Here is a 14,676-nt window from a genome sequence, read left to right on the forward strand (position 1 = left end):
TGGTAAAGCAGGGCTGTGGGCATTCCTCTTTCTCTCTCCCTCTTTTCTCTGTCTCTAGCCAATAAATGAACAAGTAAATAAAACCTCTTTTAAAAGTCACTAGTTCCACATTAATAAGTAATACAGAGCTCTGAAGAAAAGTTCTGAAGAAAACACAATTTGGCAAACGCAAGAAGTCACCTGTTATCTCAGCAAGCAGAGAAGCTCAGTGTATAAATGCCGGTATCCGGTGTGGCAGGCTTTCTGTATGCACACAGGGATAGCGACTGGCACAGAGGCACTCAGGAGTTATCTGTGATATCAAAAGAAAATTTGCAGAAAGTTAAATATGCATACACTTACAACACCCGGAAATTACACCTATGCATCTTTAAAACCTGTGTTCCAATTCACAAGGTAAAGTCTGTGACCCTGAGTTAGAGCGGTGCACAGTGCTAGTGCCTTCTTAATGCCTGTCTGTCCTAAATGTCACCCAAGCCATTCCTGCTGGGTATCCACAACAGTGTGGAAAACAAGAGATTGACAGGTGGAGATGGAGCCTGAGCTGAGAGTCCTCAGAGGGGAAGATCATGGTCAATGGCACAGAGTCAGGTTAAGTTCAAGAAACAATTACAGTTTTGCTAAGAAAACACAAGTGAAGATCCAAGTGCTCAATTAATTAAAAGGCCAACCAGGGTCATGGTGTGTTTATCTAGATGTTCACCTAGCCATAATTACCACTTCTTAACATTGATAAGAGATCATGAATTACACTTTACTCAGCACAGAATATGTCTGATCCTTTCCAGCCTTGGGAGTTACTCAGGAGCAAGCACTATCACCTTAGGCAGATACCTTAGAGACTCAGCCAACCAGAGAACAGGGGTGGAGGGGGCAAAGCTTCCATTCAGCTGCAGTTCCAGCCTGTGTAGTAGACATCACTAGAGCGAGCCAACAACTGTAAGCCAACTACAGATTTCTACCCATTAGATTTGACTAAGTGACATGTTTCTGGAGCAACCAATGGAGAATGACTTACTGGTTTGTTTGTTTGTTTTGGCTTCCTGATGGGGGCTTAAGGAGCAACTCTGTTAGTTCTTCCAACAATTTCACAGGAACCCGATTCACTGTATTAAGCTTTTAGTTTTGATTAGGACACATAGAAATTTCTCTGTTGCATGTAGGCAAACTCTAATCATCTCAATTTTATTTTTCTCCTCCCACCTAAATAGCTTCATTGTGGGAAGATTTTGTTGTTTGTTTTTTTTTGCCTCCAGGGCTTGATGCCTGCACTATGAATCCACTGCTCCTGGAGGCCATTTTTTCCCATTTTTGTTGCCTTTGTTGTTATATTTATTGTTATAGTCATTTGCTGTTGCTGGATATAACAGAGAGAAATCAAGAAAGGAGAAGACAGAGAGGGGGAGAGAAAGACACCTGCAGACCTGCTTTACAGCTTGTTAAGTGACCCCTCTGTAGGTGGGGAGCTGGGGGCTCGAACCAGGATCCTTAGGCCGGTTCTGGAGCTTCTTGCCATGTGCACTTAACCTGCAGTGCTACCACCTGGTTCCCCATGGGAAGTTTTAAACATATATGGAAGTGGTCAGATGTTATAAAGCACCTCTGTGTAACAAATTCAACAATGGCTAACTCGGGCCAATTTTACTGAGACTTTATCCACCATGACCTAAAATCATGTTAAATCTTAAAATTATTTTATTTGATTTAGAGAGAAGGAAAGCGGGGGAGAGGGGGGCATGTGCATAGAACTGAAGCCTCCTTCAACACACTGGGGGCTGGGTTTGGCCTTGGGTTACTCACATGGCAAAGCAACTTACTATCCATGTGATCCAGCCACTTGGTCAGCCTGACTTAAAAAATTATTTCAAAGGATATTATTTTAATATCCCAGATATTCTGTCATCTACAAATATGTTGACACTTATCCCTAAAAGGGAAGTATCTGATTTTAAAGCAGCAGCATCACAGCACTGCTTAATTTGGAGAATAACAAAAACTTAGGTCAATAAACATCTAGTCACATACATTTAATTTTAAAATTTGTTATGAATCACCATTGGTGGTTTTAATTTGAAGAACTAATAAGATTAAGTCTGTCCTTGCTGAGTTTCTGAGGATAAGTTATAATTATGTCCATGGTTTTGAGGTGCTAAGCCCAAGGCTAGTGATGAGCTTATGACTCTCCCTGCCATCTCTTTCTTTTCTTTTCTCTTCTTTCTTTCTTTCTCTCTTTTTCTTGTTTTAATTTCTTTATTGGGGAATTAATGTTTACATTCGACAGTAAGTACAATAGTTTGTACATGCATAACATTTCCCAGTTTTCCCTATAACAATACAACCCCCACTAGGTCCTCTGTCATCCTTCTTTGGATCTGTGTTCTCCCCCTGCCATCTCTTTCTATAACTGACTGAGCCTGTTTACTGACTTGCAGTCCTTGGATAACAGAGCTTTTAGATGATTAAAAAGACGAATCTATGTGCTGTTTGTTCCTGAAGATGTCTCAGATAACTTTTAAAGGCTTGACTGAAATATCAGTTACCCTTGTTTTTGGCTAACTTGCATTAATTCAAGGTGATAATACTGGATTCTCATAGTAATAAAAAGGAAAAATGAAGTCATAGATCAAAGCCGATAGTCAAAACTCATTCTACAGTGTTTGTAGGGTCTGGACATTGTACATCAATTATATCTTAATTAGTAGTTTAATTAAAATTGATACGTGGTGCAGCGAATAAAACATTGAACCCTCCAGCATAAAGTGCTGAGTCTCATCCATGGCATCAAATGTGCCAGAGTAATGCTTTGTCTTCCCTTTTTCTCTAGTAAATAAATCTTTTTTAAAAACTGATAACTCGGATTACAAACATGGGGTTTGAAGGAGGTGGGGAATAATAAAAATAGCCTTTAGAAATGAGAAGGCCAAGAGCTAGTCTAATCATCTAAGAAGAAATGGTTATTTTATCTCTTCTTGCCCAAGTGGCATGGTTTCACCAGCTCCACTTGGGCCTTACATGGTCACTTCCTCTCCACTGGCTTCTGACGATCACTTGTACATCTGGAAAGTAGCTTGTTTATAGCCTTACACTACCACCTCAAACCCTTTTCTTGGGCCCACAGTCTCTGACCTGCCTGCTCCCACCTAACAAATCCTGGCTCCACTACTTTGAAACTGGGTGATGGTAGAATGACCTTTTCTTTACCCCAGTGTCATGGAAGGAAGGAAGGAAGGAAGGAAGGAAGGAAGGAAGGAAGGAAGGAAGGAAGGAAGGAAAGAAAGAAGGAAGGGAGCTCTTAGCTCATGCAGTCTTTATAAAAAGTCCGCAATTGAGTCCTAGTCCATCTGGTCTAGTGGTGGCTGGCCCTTGTGACCAGAATTGCAACTATAGGTACCACATACTTTCTTATCAGCTAAATAGCCCTTTCTCAGTCTGAATTTTCTTCAACTCCTGTCATAGCAGAGAGCAGTGTTCACTGACCTCCATCACTCTCCCCAGCCTCTCTCTTCCCAGAGCTGCCTTTCTCCACCCACCAAATAGGGCAGCTCTGAAGCCTTCTACATGCCCTGATGCCTTCCTTTCCAAGGATATAGGCCTCAAAAAGCACCCAGCTTCATTCCACAAGGGCAATTCTTTATTATACATTTGTTTGTATAATTTGTGTGTGTGTGTGTGTGTGTGTGTGTATATATATATTTATTTATTTTTTTTAACAAAACACTTTTTTTTTTTTTTGCCTCCAGGATCATCACTGGACCTTGGTGCCTACACTAGGAATCCACCGTTCCTGTGGCTTTTTTTTTTTTGGATAGGACAGAGAGAAATTGACTGGGGAGGAGAATACAGAACACCCCTGCAGGTGGGGAACAAGGGACTCGAACCGGGATCCTTACACTTCATACTCTGTGCACTTAACGTGGTGTGCCACTGTCCAGCCCCCACAAGAGGACAAGACTGGAAGATTACAGGGTACAGTTCCACACCACACCCACCACCAAAGTTCTGTGCTCCCACCCTCCCAAGGATAACTACCAAAGTTTCCACAAGTCTTAGATATAGTTTGCTTATTTCTGGTTTTGTTTTTCTTTTCAAGTTCAAGTGCTTCAGTTATTGTCTCCATATACAAGTGAAAAGGGCCCAGTAGTTGTCTTTCACCTCATATTTCACTAATCATAATCAACTCCAGTTCCATCAATTTTGTCCCAAAGGGCATATCATCTTCATTTATTTTTTATTTTTTATCATCTTTATTCATTATTAATAGTATGTTACAAGATTATAAGATTACAGTGTGGAGTTCCACATCACACCCGCTAGCAAAGTTCTGTATCCCCACCCTCCCAAACATAACCATCAGAGTTCTCAAGTCTCAGAAACAGTTTGCTTGCTTCTGTTTTGTTTGGGTTTCCTCTTTCATTTCTTTTCTTTCTTTCTTTTTTGGGGGGGCAAGTTCATGTAAATCAAGCCTCTAGATTCCACAGATGAGTGAAACCATCTGGTAGTTACCTTTTGTTTCTTATTTCACTAAGCATAATCACCCCCCCCATTCCATCCATTCTCTCCAAAAGGACACACCATCATCTTTTTTGATTGCGGAGTAGTATTCCATGGAATATATTAACCCATAGCTTCTTTATCCAATCATCTGTTGATGAGGATGTAGGCTACACATGTCCCTTCAAATTAGTGTCTCCGTGTGCACTCCATAAAAGTCTAAGTGTAGTACTGATGGATCATAAGGTAATTCCAATTTATTTGTTTAAGGACTGTCCATATAGTCGTCCAAAGGGGCTGCCCCAGTTTGCATTCCCATCAGCAATGCAGCAGGGTTCCCTTTCTCCACAATCTCTCCAACACCTGTCATTTCCTGGTTGGTTGATGTAAGTCATTCTCTCAGGTGTGAGATGGGATCCTAGTGTAGTTTTAATTTGCATTTCCCTAATGACAAGCGGAGCATTTCTTCATGTGTCTGTGGGCCATGTGTCTCTCTTCTTTAGGAAACTGTTTAGTTCTTTGGACCACTTTTTAAAAAATTTATCTATAATTAATTTTTAAAATTTATTTATTTTAAATGAAAGAGAGACCAAGAGAGTATGATATACAAAGAGACCAAGCAGAGTACTGCTAAACTCTGGCTTATGGCAATGCTAAGGACTGAGCCAGGGACTCTGGAGCCTCAGGCATGAAAGTTTTTTACATAACCATTATGCTGTTTCCCCAGCCTTGATCCACTGTTTTACTGGGTTATTTCTGCTTCTTTTGTAGATCTGTACCAATTCTGTGTAGATGTTTAATATTAGCCACTTGTCTGATGTGTGATGTGCAAGTATCTTCTCCCATTTACTCAGCTCCCTGGTCATCCTTGTGTATTTTTTCTCTTGGTGTGTAGAAGTGTTTTAGTTTCGTGTCATCTCATTTATTTACTGCTCATTTTATTTCCCACGTTCAGGGGGTTGAGTGTCCAAATACACCTCTGATGTGAAGCTTTCACCAACATTTTCTTTTATAAATTTTACAGTTTTATCTAGACCTTAAATTTATTTTGATTTGACCTTGGTGTAAGGTGTTATAGGTCTAGTTTCACTTTTCTGCATGTATCTGTCCAATTTTCCCAGCATCAGCTGTTAGAGAGATGATCATTTCCCTATTGAATGGTTTGGATACTTTTGTTGTCTATTAGGTAGCTGGCTGTATAAGTGTGGGCTTATTTCTGAGCTTTCAATGCTGCTCCCTTGATCTAAGTGTCCATTTTTATTCCAGGACCATGCTGTTTTGATTACTATTGCTTTGTAGTATAAACTGAAGTGCTTTTGTAATTCATGGCCTTTTGTGGTTCCACACAAATTTTTGGACAAGTTGTTCAACTTGCTTTTAAAAAATGTGTGGTCTGGGAGGTGGTGCAGTGGATAAAGCACTAGACACTCAACCATGAGATTCTGAGTTTAATCCCCGGCAGCACATGTACCAGAGTGATGTCTGGTTCTTTCTCTCTCTGCCTATTTTTATCATGAATAAATAAATAAATTCTTTTTTTTAAATTGCTTAAAAATGACATTGGAACTTTAATAGGAATTGCATTGAAATTATAGATTGCTTTTGGTAGAAAGGACATTTTAATAATGTTTATTCTTCCAATCTAGGAACAAGGATTGTTTTTCTACTTCTGTGTGTCCTATTTTTCTTTAGCAATGTCCTATAGTTTTCGTTATAAAGGTCCTTCACCTCATCATTTCACCCCAAGGTATTTGTATTTTGGAGCTCAATTGTAAATGTGATTGAGTCTTTCCCTTTCCTCTGACAGGAATGCAACAGATGTATGTGAAGCTTTCCCATTGCAAGTGGGAACCAGTGGCTTGAATATGCCTCCTTGTGCAATGCAATTTGAGTGCTTAACCAAGTGTGCCATTGCCTGGCCCCTATCCCGTAACTTCTTTTCCGGTCATATGTCAAGGAACATCTTAGGCTGCTTCTGCTCTTTGACTACTCTGAATAATGCAGCTGTGAACATAAGAGGTGCAAATGCCCCTTCAAATTAGTGTTTGCATGTCCTCTGGATAAATTTCCAAGAGTGGTATTGCTGGACCTATTTTTATTTAAGGACTTTCAATCTTTCAAAAAGGCTGTGCCAGTCAGCATTCCCACTGACAATGTCCCTTTCTCTCCACAAGCCTGCCAACACCTCTCATTTTCTATTTTTATTGGTGAAGGCCGTTCTTATAGGTGTGAGGTATAATCTCAGTGTAGTTCTAATTTGCAATTTTCTAACGATAAGTGAAGTAGAGCACTTCTTCATATACGTGTGGATCAGGTGTATCTCTTCTTTGGAAAATTTCTATTCAGTTCTTTTTTACTGGGTTATTTTTTCCCTTTGCTGAGCTATACCAGCTCTTTTTTAAAAAATATTTTATTTATTTATTAATGAGAAAGAACGGAAGAGAGAAAGAAAGAACCAGACATCACTCTGGTACATGTGCTGCCAGGGACTGAACTCAGGATCTTGTGCTTGAAAGTCCAGTGTTTTATCCACTGCGCCATCTCCTGGACCACTATATCAGTTCTTTATAGGTGCTTGATATAAAAGATTATCAGATGTGTGACATGCAAATGCTTTCTCCCAATCACTGGGTTGCCTGGCTATGCTTGTGTTGTTTGCTTTCACTGTGCAGGAGCTTTTTAGTTGGATATAGTAAGAGCTTCTTTTAGATCATACCGCCCAGATCTTTCCACTGTGTAAAGGTCTCATCCTTTTGCCTGATGAAACAGGAGCTCCCTCCTAAGTACCACTAGATAATGGCCACTTCGCTTAGCACATTACATGCTTCTCCATCTGTAAAATGAGAGGGGCTGGAGAGAGAGAGATGATCCCTCAGGTCCTTCCTGTTCAGGGAAATTTCCACACATTCTCCTCAGACTCCAGCTGCCCAAGGGGCTCCTCCATGCCAGAGGCCTGCCATTAACTCAAATGCCATATGTCTAAAACTGAATATATCACCTGACTTTGCTTATCTACCTATTTCTTGTTTTTAATTTATATATTTTTTCCTTATTAGGGAATTAATGTTTTATAGTAGATACTAAATACAATAGTTTGCACATGCATAACATTTCTCAGTTTTCCACATAACAATACAACCCCCACTAGGTCCTCTGTCATCCTTTTTGGACCTGTACTCTCCCCCCACCCACCCCTGAGTCTTTTACTTTAGTTCAATACACCAACTTCATTCCAAATTCTGCTTAGTGTTTTCTTTTCTGATCTTGTTTTTCAACTTCTGCCTGAGAGTGAGATCATCCCATATTCATCCTTCTGTTTCTAACTTATTTCACTTAACAAGATGTCTTCAAGCTCCATCCAAGATGGGCTGAAAATGGTGAAGTCACCATTTTTAATAGCTGAGTAGTATTCCATTGTGTATACAGACCACAACTTGCTCAGCCACTTGTCTGTTGTTGATGAGTTATTTCTTTTTTTCCAAAGATCAGTTCTCAAGTGTTTTATTTTGGTTAAAGGTTATTTATTACCAATGAAATAAACAGACATTGGGGGAGGGGGCAAGAAAAATCAGAGCACTCCTCCAGCACGTGTCCCTGGGGATCAAGCAGAGAGCCTCACACATGCAAATCCTGTGTTCTACCAGCTGAGCTACTCACTTTCCCTACTACTCCCACCACTGCTTTCCCCTTTCTGTGAAAGGTAGCATTAGTGGCCTAGGAGGTGAGTAGAGCTTTGGACTTAAAAGCACAAGACACAGAGTTTGATTCCTAGTTGCTTCTTTCTCTCCCCTCCTCTTTCTCTTATGTTAACAGGTAAATCAGACGCTTTCTTCTTTCATTCATATGCAAATGACTAAACAAAGTATAAAATGACTAAAACAAAGGAACTTGCAAAAAAAGCCAAAAGGATAACAAGACTGTTTCTTGTAAAAATGTGAGAATTAAAATGGCTTGGAGGGGGGTGTAATTAGGGAGGAACACAAGTTTGGTGTGTGTGTGGGGGGTGGTGACTTGCATGCACCATGTGGTTATGAACTTACTCCTGAAATCTGATAATTCTGTAAAACAAAGTTAAATTACTAATAAAAAGAAAAATAGAATTAGAAGTAAATTTCTGCCAAAATAAAATCAAATAAATAAAAGCAAGTAAAACTTAAAACAAATAAATAGGAAACATTTATTCTCCATCAAGTTCAGACTTAGAACCTGGGAATATCAATTTAGTGCTGCCTCATATCATCAAATCCATCACCAACTCCAGCCAACACTCCTTCACAAAATCCCTTCTCTTCTTCCCTTCCACGCCACTAAGTAACCTCAATCCAGTCAAACATCCTCCACATCCTATACTGGTCTCTAGCACCTCTCATGTCCAGATGCAGATCCTTCCTGAAGCTCTATGTCTGGATAACCCCTCTTTTCCCTTGGCCAACTATGACTGTTCAAGATGGCCATAGGACGAAGCCGGTGGTCTTGATCTCAGAGTCATTACTACTTATCACATTCTTCACCAGGACATTCCTTCTGAACCTTCTTCTTTTTATTTTATTCATTTATGGATAGAGACAGAGAAACTGAGAGGGAAGATAGAGACCTAGGAGTTGGGCGGTAGGGCAGTGGGTCAAGCCCACGTGGCGTAAGGATCCCGGTTCCAGCCCCTGGCTCCCCACCTGCAGGGGAGTCGCTTCACAGGCGGGGAAGCAGGTTTGCAGGTGTCTATCTTTCTCTTCCCCTCTCTGTCTTCCCCTCCTCTCTCCATTTCTCTCTGTCCTTTCTAACAACATCAATAACAACAACAATAAAAAAAAAAAGCAACAAAAGGTAAAACAAAATAAATAAATTTAGAAAAAATTTTAAAAAATAATAGATACCTGTAGCACTATTTTATCACTTGTGAAGCTCCCCCCTGCAGTGCTAACCAGGGGCTTGAACCTCTTAACCTGATCCTTGTACCTGGTGCATAGGTTCTACCAAGTGCACCACCACCCAGCCCCTCCTTTGTGTACCTTCCTTCCTCTGTCTCTCTCTCTCTCTCTTTCTCTCATTCATTAAAATAAAATACAATATATTTAAAAAGAGAAGTAAAAGTGCTTAATCAGTTACATCAAGTCACGATGTTAGAAATGTTTGAAAATTCTTAGCATGATTTATGCAAGCCCGGAAAATATGAGAGCAGTGGTGGGGAAAATTTGCCACCTGATACACTAGAACCACTTTTTTGTTGTGACAGTAAAGATGGAGTTTCGGGCTTCTAGCGGCTAAACATGAGGGAAGCTGCTGAACATCACTGAGCAGGCCAGTCCGTTCTGTCTAGAAACTGACCTACCTTCATTCCCGTGTTTGGTAACCACTGGTCTCCCAAAGACAGAAAATCCCAATAACTCCAGACTTTAATGAGGTCAACCTCTAACTCCTAGACGGTCTATACCACATTTTAAAAAACCAAATCATTGGGAGCTTAATTATAACAGTGAATGTAGAATTTGAGCAGCTCAAATACCAACTAAACTTCAAACCTTTCTCAATGTACTTAATAAAAACATGTAGAGCAGGGGCCGGGCAAGTGGCACAGACTGTTAAGTGCGCGTACTACTATGCACAAGGACCTGGGTTGGAGGCCCTGGCCCCCAACAGCAGGGCAGATGCTTCACAAGCAGTGAAGCAGGTCTACAGATGTCTAATTTTTCTCTCTCCCTCTCTATCTCCCCCCCCCCCCATTTTCTCTGTCCTATTTAATAAAAAAGAAAGAGAAAGAAAGAGTAAAGAGAGAAAGGGCCCCTGGAAGCAGTGAATTTGTAGTGCCACCAAGCCCCACTGACAATCCTGGTGGCAGAGAACAACAACAACAAATGTGTAATGTTGATTTTTATTTTATTTTATTTATTTTTAGGTTTTGTTTTGTTTTTTTAAATCTGAGCACTGCTCAGCTCTGGCTTATGGTGGTACGGAGGACTGAACCTGGGACTTTGGAGCCTCAGGTATAAGAGTATTTGGCATAATCATTATGCTGTCTTCCCAGCCTCAAAAGATTTTCTTAATGAATCTTCTGCAGAGACAAGTAGATGGACAAATCTTATGAATCACTGACATAGACAGGAAGTCTCCATTTCTAACTGGACATAGCAATCACCTTTGATATTCAAAAATAAATAAATGTAACAATCCCCATCTCCAAGCACACACCAGATTTGTCTTTACTGGCCCAGGATGGGAGCCAGACACAGGTACTTTAAGTGCTCTCTAGGGGATAGAAAGGTGCAGTCAGCATGCAGATGATGAGATTCAGACTAAAGACTAAATCCAGATGCCGTCAGAACCCAGACAAGTAAAAGAAGAAGCCACCAGGCACAAGGAACCAAGCAAGCACCTGGTTCCATTAATTCCAGTAGAAGTAAGCCAGAGCTACGGATCTTTTATCCAAGGGCCAAAAGCAGATTTTAAATGGAATTCTGATGTTTAACTACTTAGCAACAGATTGCAAACAATTTTAAAAGAAAGTAGACCACATAAAAGATACCCTGAGGGCCAATGCAGTGGATAAAGCATTGAACTTTCAAGCATGAGATCCCAAGTTCCATCCCAGGCACTGTATATGTCAGGAAGATGCTCTTGTTCTTCTCCCACCCCCTTCCCCCCCCCAAAAAAAATCAGTAAAAATCTTAATATATTTTATTTGCTTTATTCTAATGAAAGAGAGAGAGAGAGGGAGAGAGACCGATACCAGAACACTGCTCAGCTCAGACAAGAGACTGAAACTGGGACTTTGGAGCCTCAGGCATGAAATTTTTTTTGCATAATCATTATGCAGTCTCCCTAGCCCAAGTGATATTTTTTCTTTTTTTAATGGCCATTTTTTAATATTTATGTATTTATTCCCTTTTGTTGCCCTTGTTGTTTTATTGTTGTTGTTGTTGAGGTTGTTGTTGTTGGATAGGACAGAGAAATGGAGAGAGAAGGGGAAGACAGAGAGGGGAGAGAAAGATAGACACCTGCACACCTGCTTCACCACCTGTGAAGCGACTCCCCGACAAGTGGGGAGCCTGGGGCTCGAACCGGGTTCCTTACTCCCGTCCTTGCACTTTGTGCCACATACGCTTAACCAGCTGCGCTACTGCCCAACTCCCCAAAAGTGATAATTTTTTAAGATACCCACGGACAGAATCACTGGGTTCTGCAGCTACCAGTTTGTAACATAAACCAAATCAGCTCAACAGATGAAATACAACCTTTGCTTGGCACTCTTGTTGATTGTGTTTTTCCTTCTTGCATTTTCCCCCACTGGTGCACCATACAGCTCTGGATATCGTTGATACCAGCCAGCACTGAGCCTGGGACCTTATGCATGCAAGTCTGGTGCACCATCGCTGTGCTATCTCTCCAGTCCTCTGTACTGTGCTCTGCCTCTCAGCCACTCAGACCTTCTTCCTCCCCTATCTAATGCCACAGCTAGCCCTTTGCTTTCCACTGTCTCTTTCTCTCCCAAGCTCCTTCACCACTCTTGAGGGGTGGAAGCCGAGACCCACACATTAAAGCTTTATGTGGCCCTAACTATCATCACACAGGCCCCACTCACTGCCTGTGGAAATGCAAGTTGTCAACTGTAGCCTGAGAGTGCTGCTCCATGTCACCAAAGTGCTGGTTCCGTAAAGTCAGGGGAAGCAGCGTCAAGTTCAGAGTCTCTCACTGACCAAACAACACTGAGAGGTGCTCCAGTAATTCATTTTATTTGCTTTTAAATCTTGTATTTTTGCCACCAGAATTGTTGGAGCCTGAACCACTCCACCATTCCTGGCAGCTTTTTTTTTTCTTTCCTCTAGGTAGAGAGTGAAAGACAGATAGGGAGAGGGGGAGGGGGGGAGGGGGAGAGGGGGAGAGGGAGAGAGGGAGAGAGGGAGAGAGGGAGGGAGGGAGGGAGGGAGGGAGGGAGGGAGGGAGAGAGAGAGAGAAACAGACAGAAAAGGGGAGACTGCAATTGCTCTCTACTGCTTGGAAAACCTCTCCCTGACAGGCAGGCACTCCCATGTGGCAGCTGGGGGCTCAGAACTGGGTCTTTTCACAGTGACTTGAGTGTCCCATTGTGTGAGTCACCTCGAGGCCCCTTGCTTTAAAGTCTTTCTTTTCTTTTCTTTTTTTTTTTTTTTTTTTGCCGCCAGGTTATTGTTGGGACTTTGTGCCTGCATAAAGCCACCACTTCAAGCAGCCGTTTCCCCCCATTTTATTTCCTTTCTCCCTTTCTTCCTTTTGACAGAGTGAAAGAGTGATAACTGAAGCACTGCCCAACCACTTGTGTCGCATCCCTCCTGCAGGTGGGGATCAAGGACCTGAATTTGCATATTCTAACCATCCCTGGTACTATTTTAATTCTTATGTCTGGTCTCCATCCCATGTTAGTAAAATCTGCATCTAATTTAGCTTGTGAAAGATCCCAGGTGAGTCTAAAGTCAAGTCAGAATGAAGAATCACAAACCTATTAATGCCACCCCCCAACCATACAGATCAGCAGCACATCTAACTCCAGATGATCACCGACAGGTCTGAGAACTATCAAAGCTCTGTCCTCAGGGCACACTCAGAGCTCTATGCATTTGGAAGCTCTGGACAGATAGAAGACAGTTGATGCATAGGAGTGTGAGGTAAGTTGCACGAGTGTATCCAGCCAGTTATTAGCAAAGAGACACTGTAACCTCACTAGAGACGCTTCCTTACAAAGTCTCCCCCAATCTTCCCAACCACTGAATTCCTTTATTGTACAGGCAGTCCCTAACAAATGACTCTAGCAATGTTTTCAAAGACTCAATTGAGAATCAGTGGTCCTAGGTGTCTTCTTCTGAAGTCTCTGATGAGACATTCCATGTACTTACTTCTCCATTCTACATCACCTTCCACACGTGGGTATTCTCCCAGACACTCAAAAGAACCACTCAGTTTTCCATTAAGATAGTGTTTCCAGACAAGTATGTTTAAACAATTTAACAGTCATAGACCAGGGGCTGGGCAGTGGTGCACCCAACTAAATGTACACATCACCACGCACAAAGACCCAGGTTCAAGCAGTGCTGTATCTCTTTCTCTCCTTCTTTATCTCCCCCCTTCCTTCTCAATTGCTTTATGTAATATAGAAGTAAATTCAGGAGTTTTTTTTTTTGCAAGTCCTAGACCATCAGACAGGGGAAGATTTACTTAGCAACTTTCCCTACCACTTCTGAGAATGAGAAAGTTGAAGTACTTTTTAATTTATGTGTGTATGTACATACACATATAAACACATTTTAAAAAAATATTTATTTATTTATTCCCTTTTGTTGACCTTGTTGTTTTATTGTTGTAGTTATTATTGTTGTTGTTATTGGTATCATCGTTGTTGGATAGGACTGAGAGAAATGGAGAGAGGAGGGGAAAACAGAGAGGGGGAGAGAAAGATAGACACCTGCAGACCTGCTTCATCGCTTGTGAAGTGACTCCCCTGCAGGTGGGGAGCTGGGGGCTCGAACCGAGATCCTTACTCTGGTCCTTGTGCTTTGCACCACCTGCACTCAACCAGCTGTGCTACCGACTACCTCCCTCATATATACACATTTACACACACACATTTACACACACACACACACACACACACACACACATCTCGCTGGCAAGGTGCCACGCACTTCACGTCCCTTATCTAAATCTTCAGGATAACTCAATGAGGTGAGTACCACCACGATAATGGTGATTAGTGTCATTATTCCACTTTAACAAATGAGAAACAAACTGGCCTAAGGTCCCTAGGCCTTGAAAGTTGAGGCTGGGCATTTACATTTGACGAGAGACTAAGGCCATGCCCTCTGCCTCCCAACACCTAGGGCAGTGACTAGTGCATGAACTGGAAGGCAAACAAAGCTTTATGAAAATAGTAGGAGGTAGTCAATGAAAAGCCATGTGATAAGAGAGAAAAGTGGCATCTGGCTAGGCTGTCACAAATTTGTAGGGTTTAGTAGGCATTCTTGCCTAGAATAAACAGATTATTGAGGCCATGAAGTACAAAGGACCCAAGAGGTAGCATATCATGTTACTATGCACAAGGACCTGGGTTCAAGCCCCTGGTCCCCACCTGCAAGGGTGGGGGAAGCTTCACAAGAGGTGCAGCACTGCTATAGTGGTCTCTCTCTCTCTCTCTCTCTCTCTCTCTTTCTCCTTCCCCCTCCA

General features: G+C 41.6%; 1 protein-coding gene across 1 annotated transcript in view; it reads right to left on the reverse strand.

The window, feature by feature from the left end:
• SLC38A1 (solute carrier family 38 member 1) overlaps positions 1 to 14,676 on the reverse strand; it is a 97,622-nt gene that overhangs the window by 73,943 nt on the left and 9,003 nt on the right. The window contains exon 2 of the mRNA XM_060191456.1: positions 181 to 292. The gene's annotated coding sequence lies outside the window, so the exon portion shown is untranslated. The remainder of the gene's footprint in view (positions 1 to 180; positions 293 to 14,676) is intronic.

This window comes from Erinaceus europaeus, chromosome 5 (assembly GCF_950295315.1).
Source record: "Erinaceus europaeus chromosome 5, mEriEur2.1, whole genome shotgun sequence".
Classification (NCBI taxonomy): domain Eukaryota; kingdom Metazoa; phylum Chordata; class Mammalia; order Eulipotyphla; family Erinaceidae; genus Erinaceus; species Erinaceus europaeus.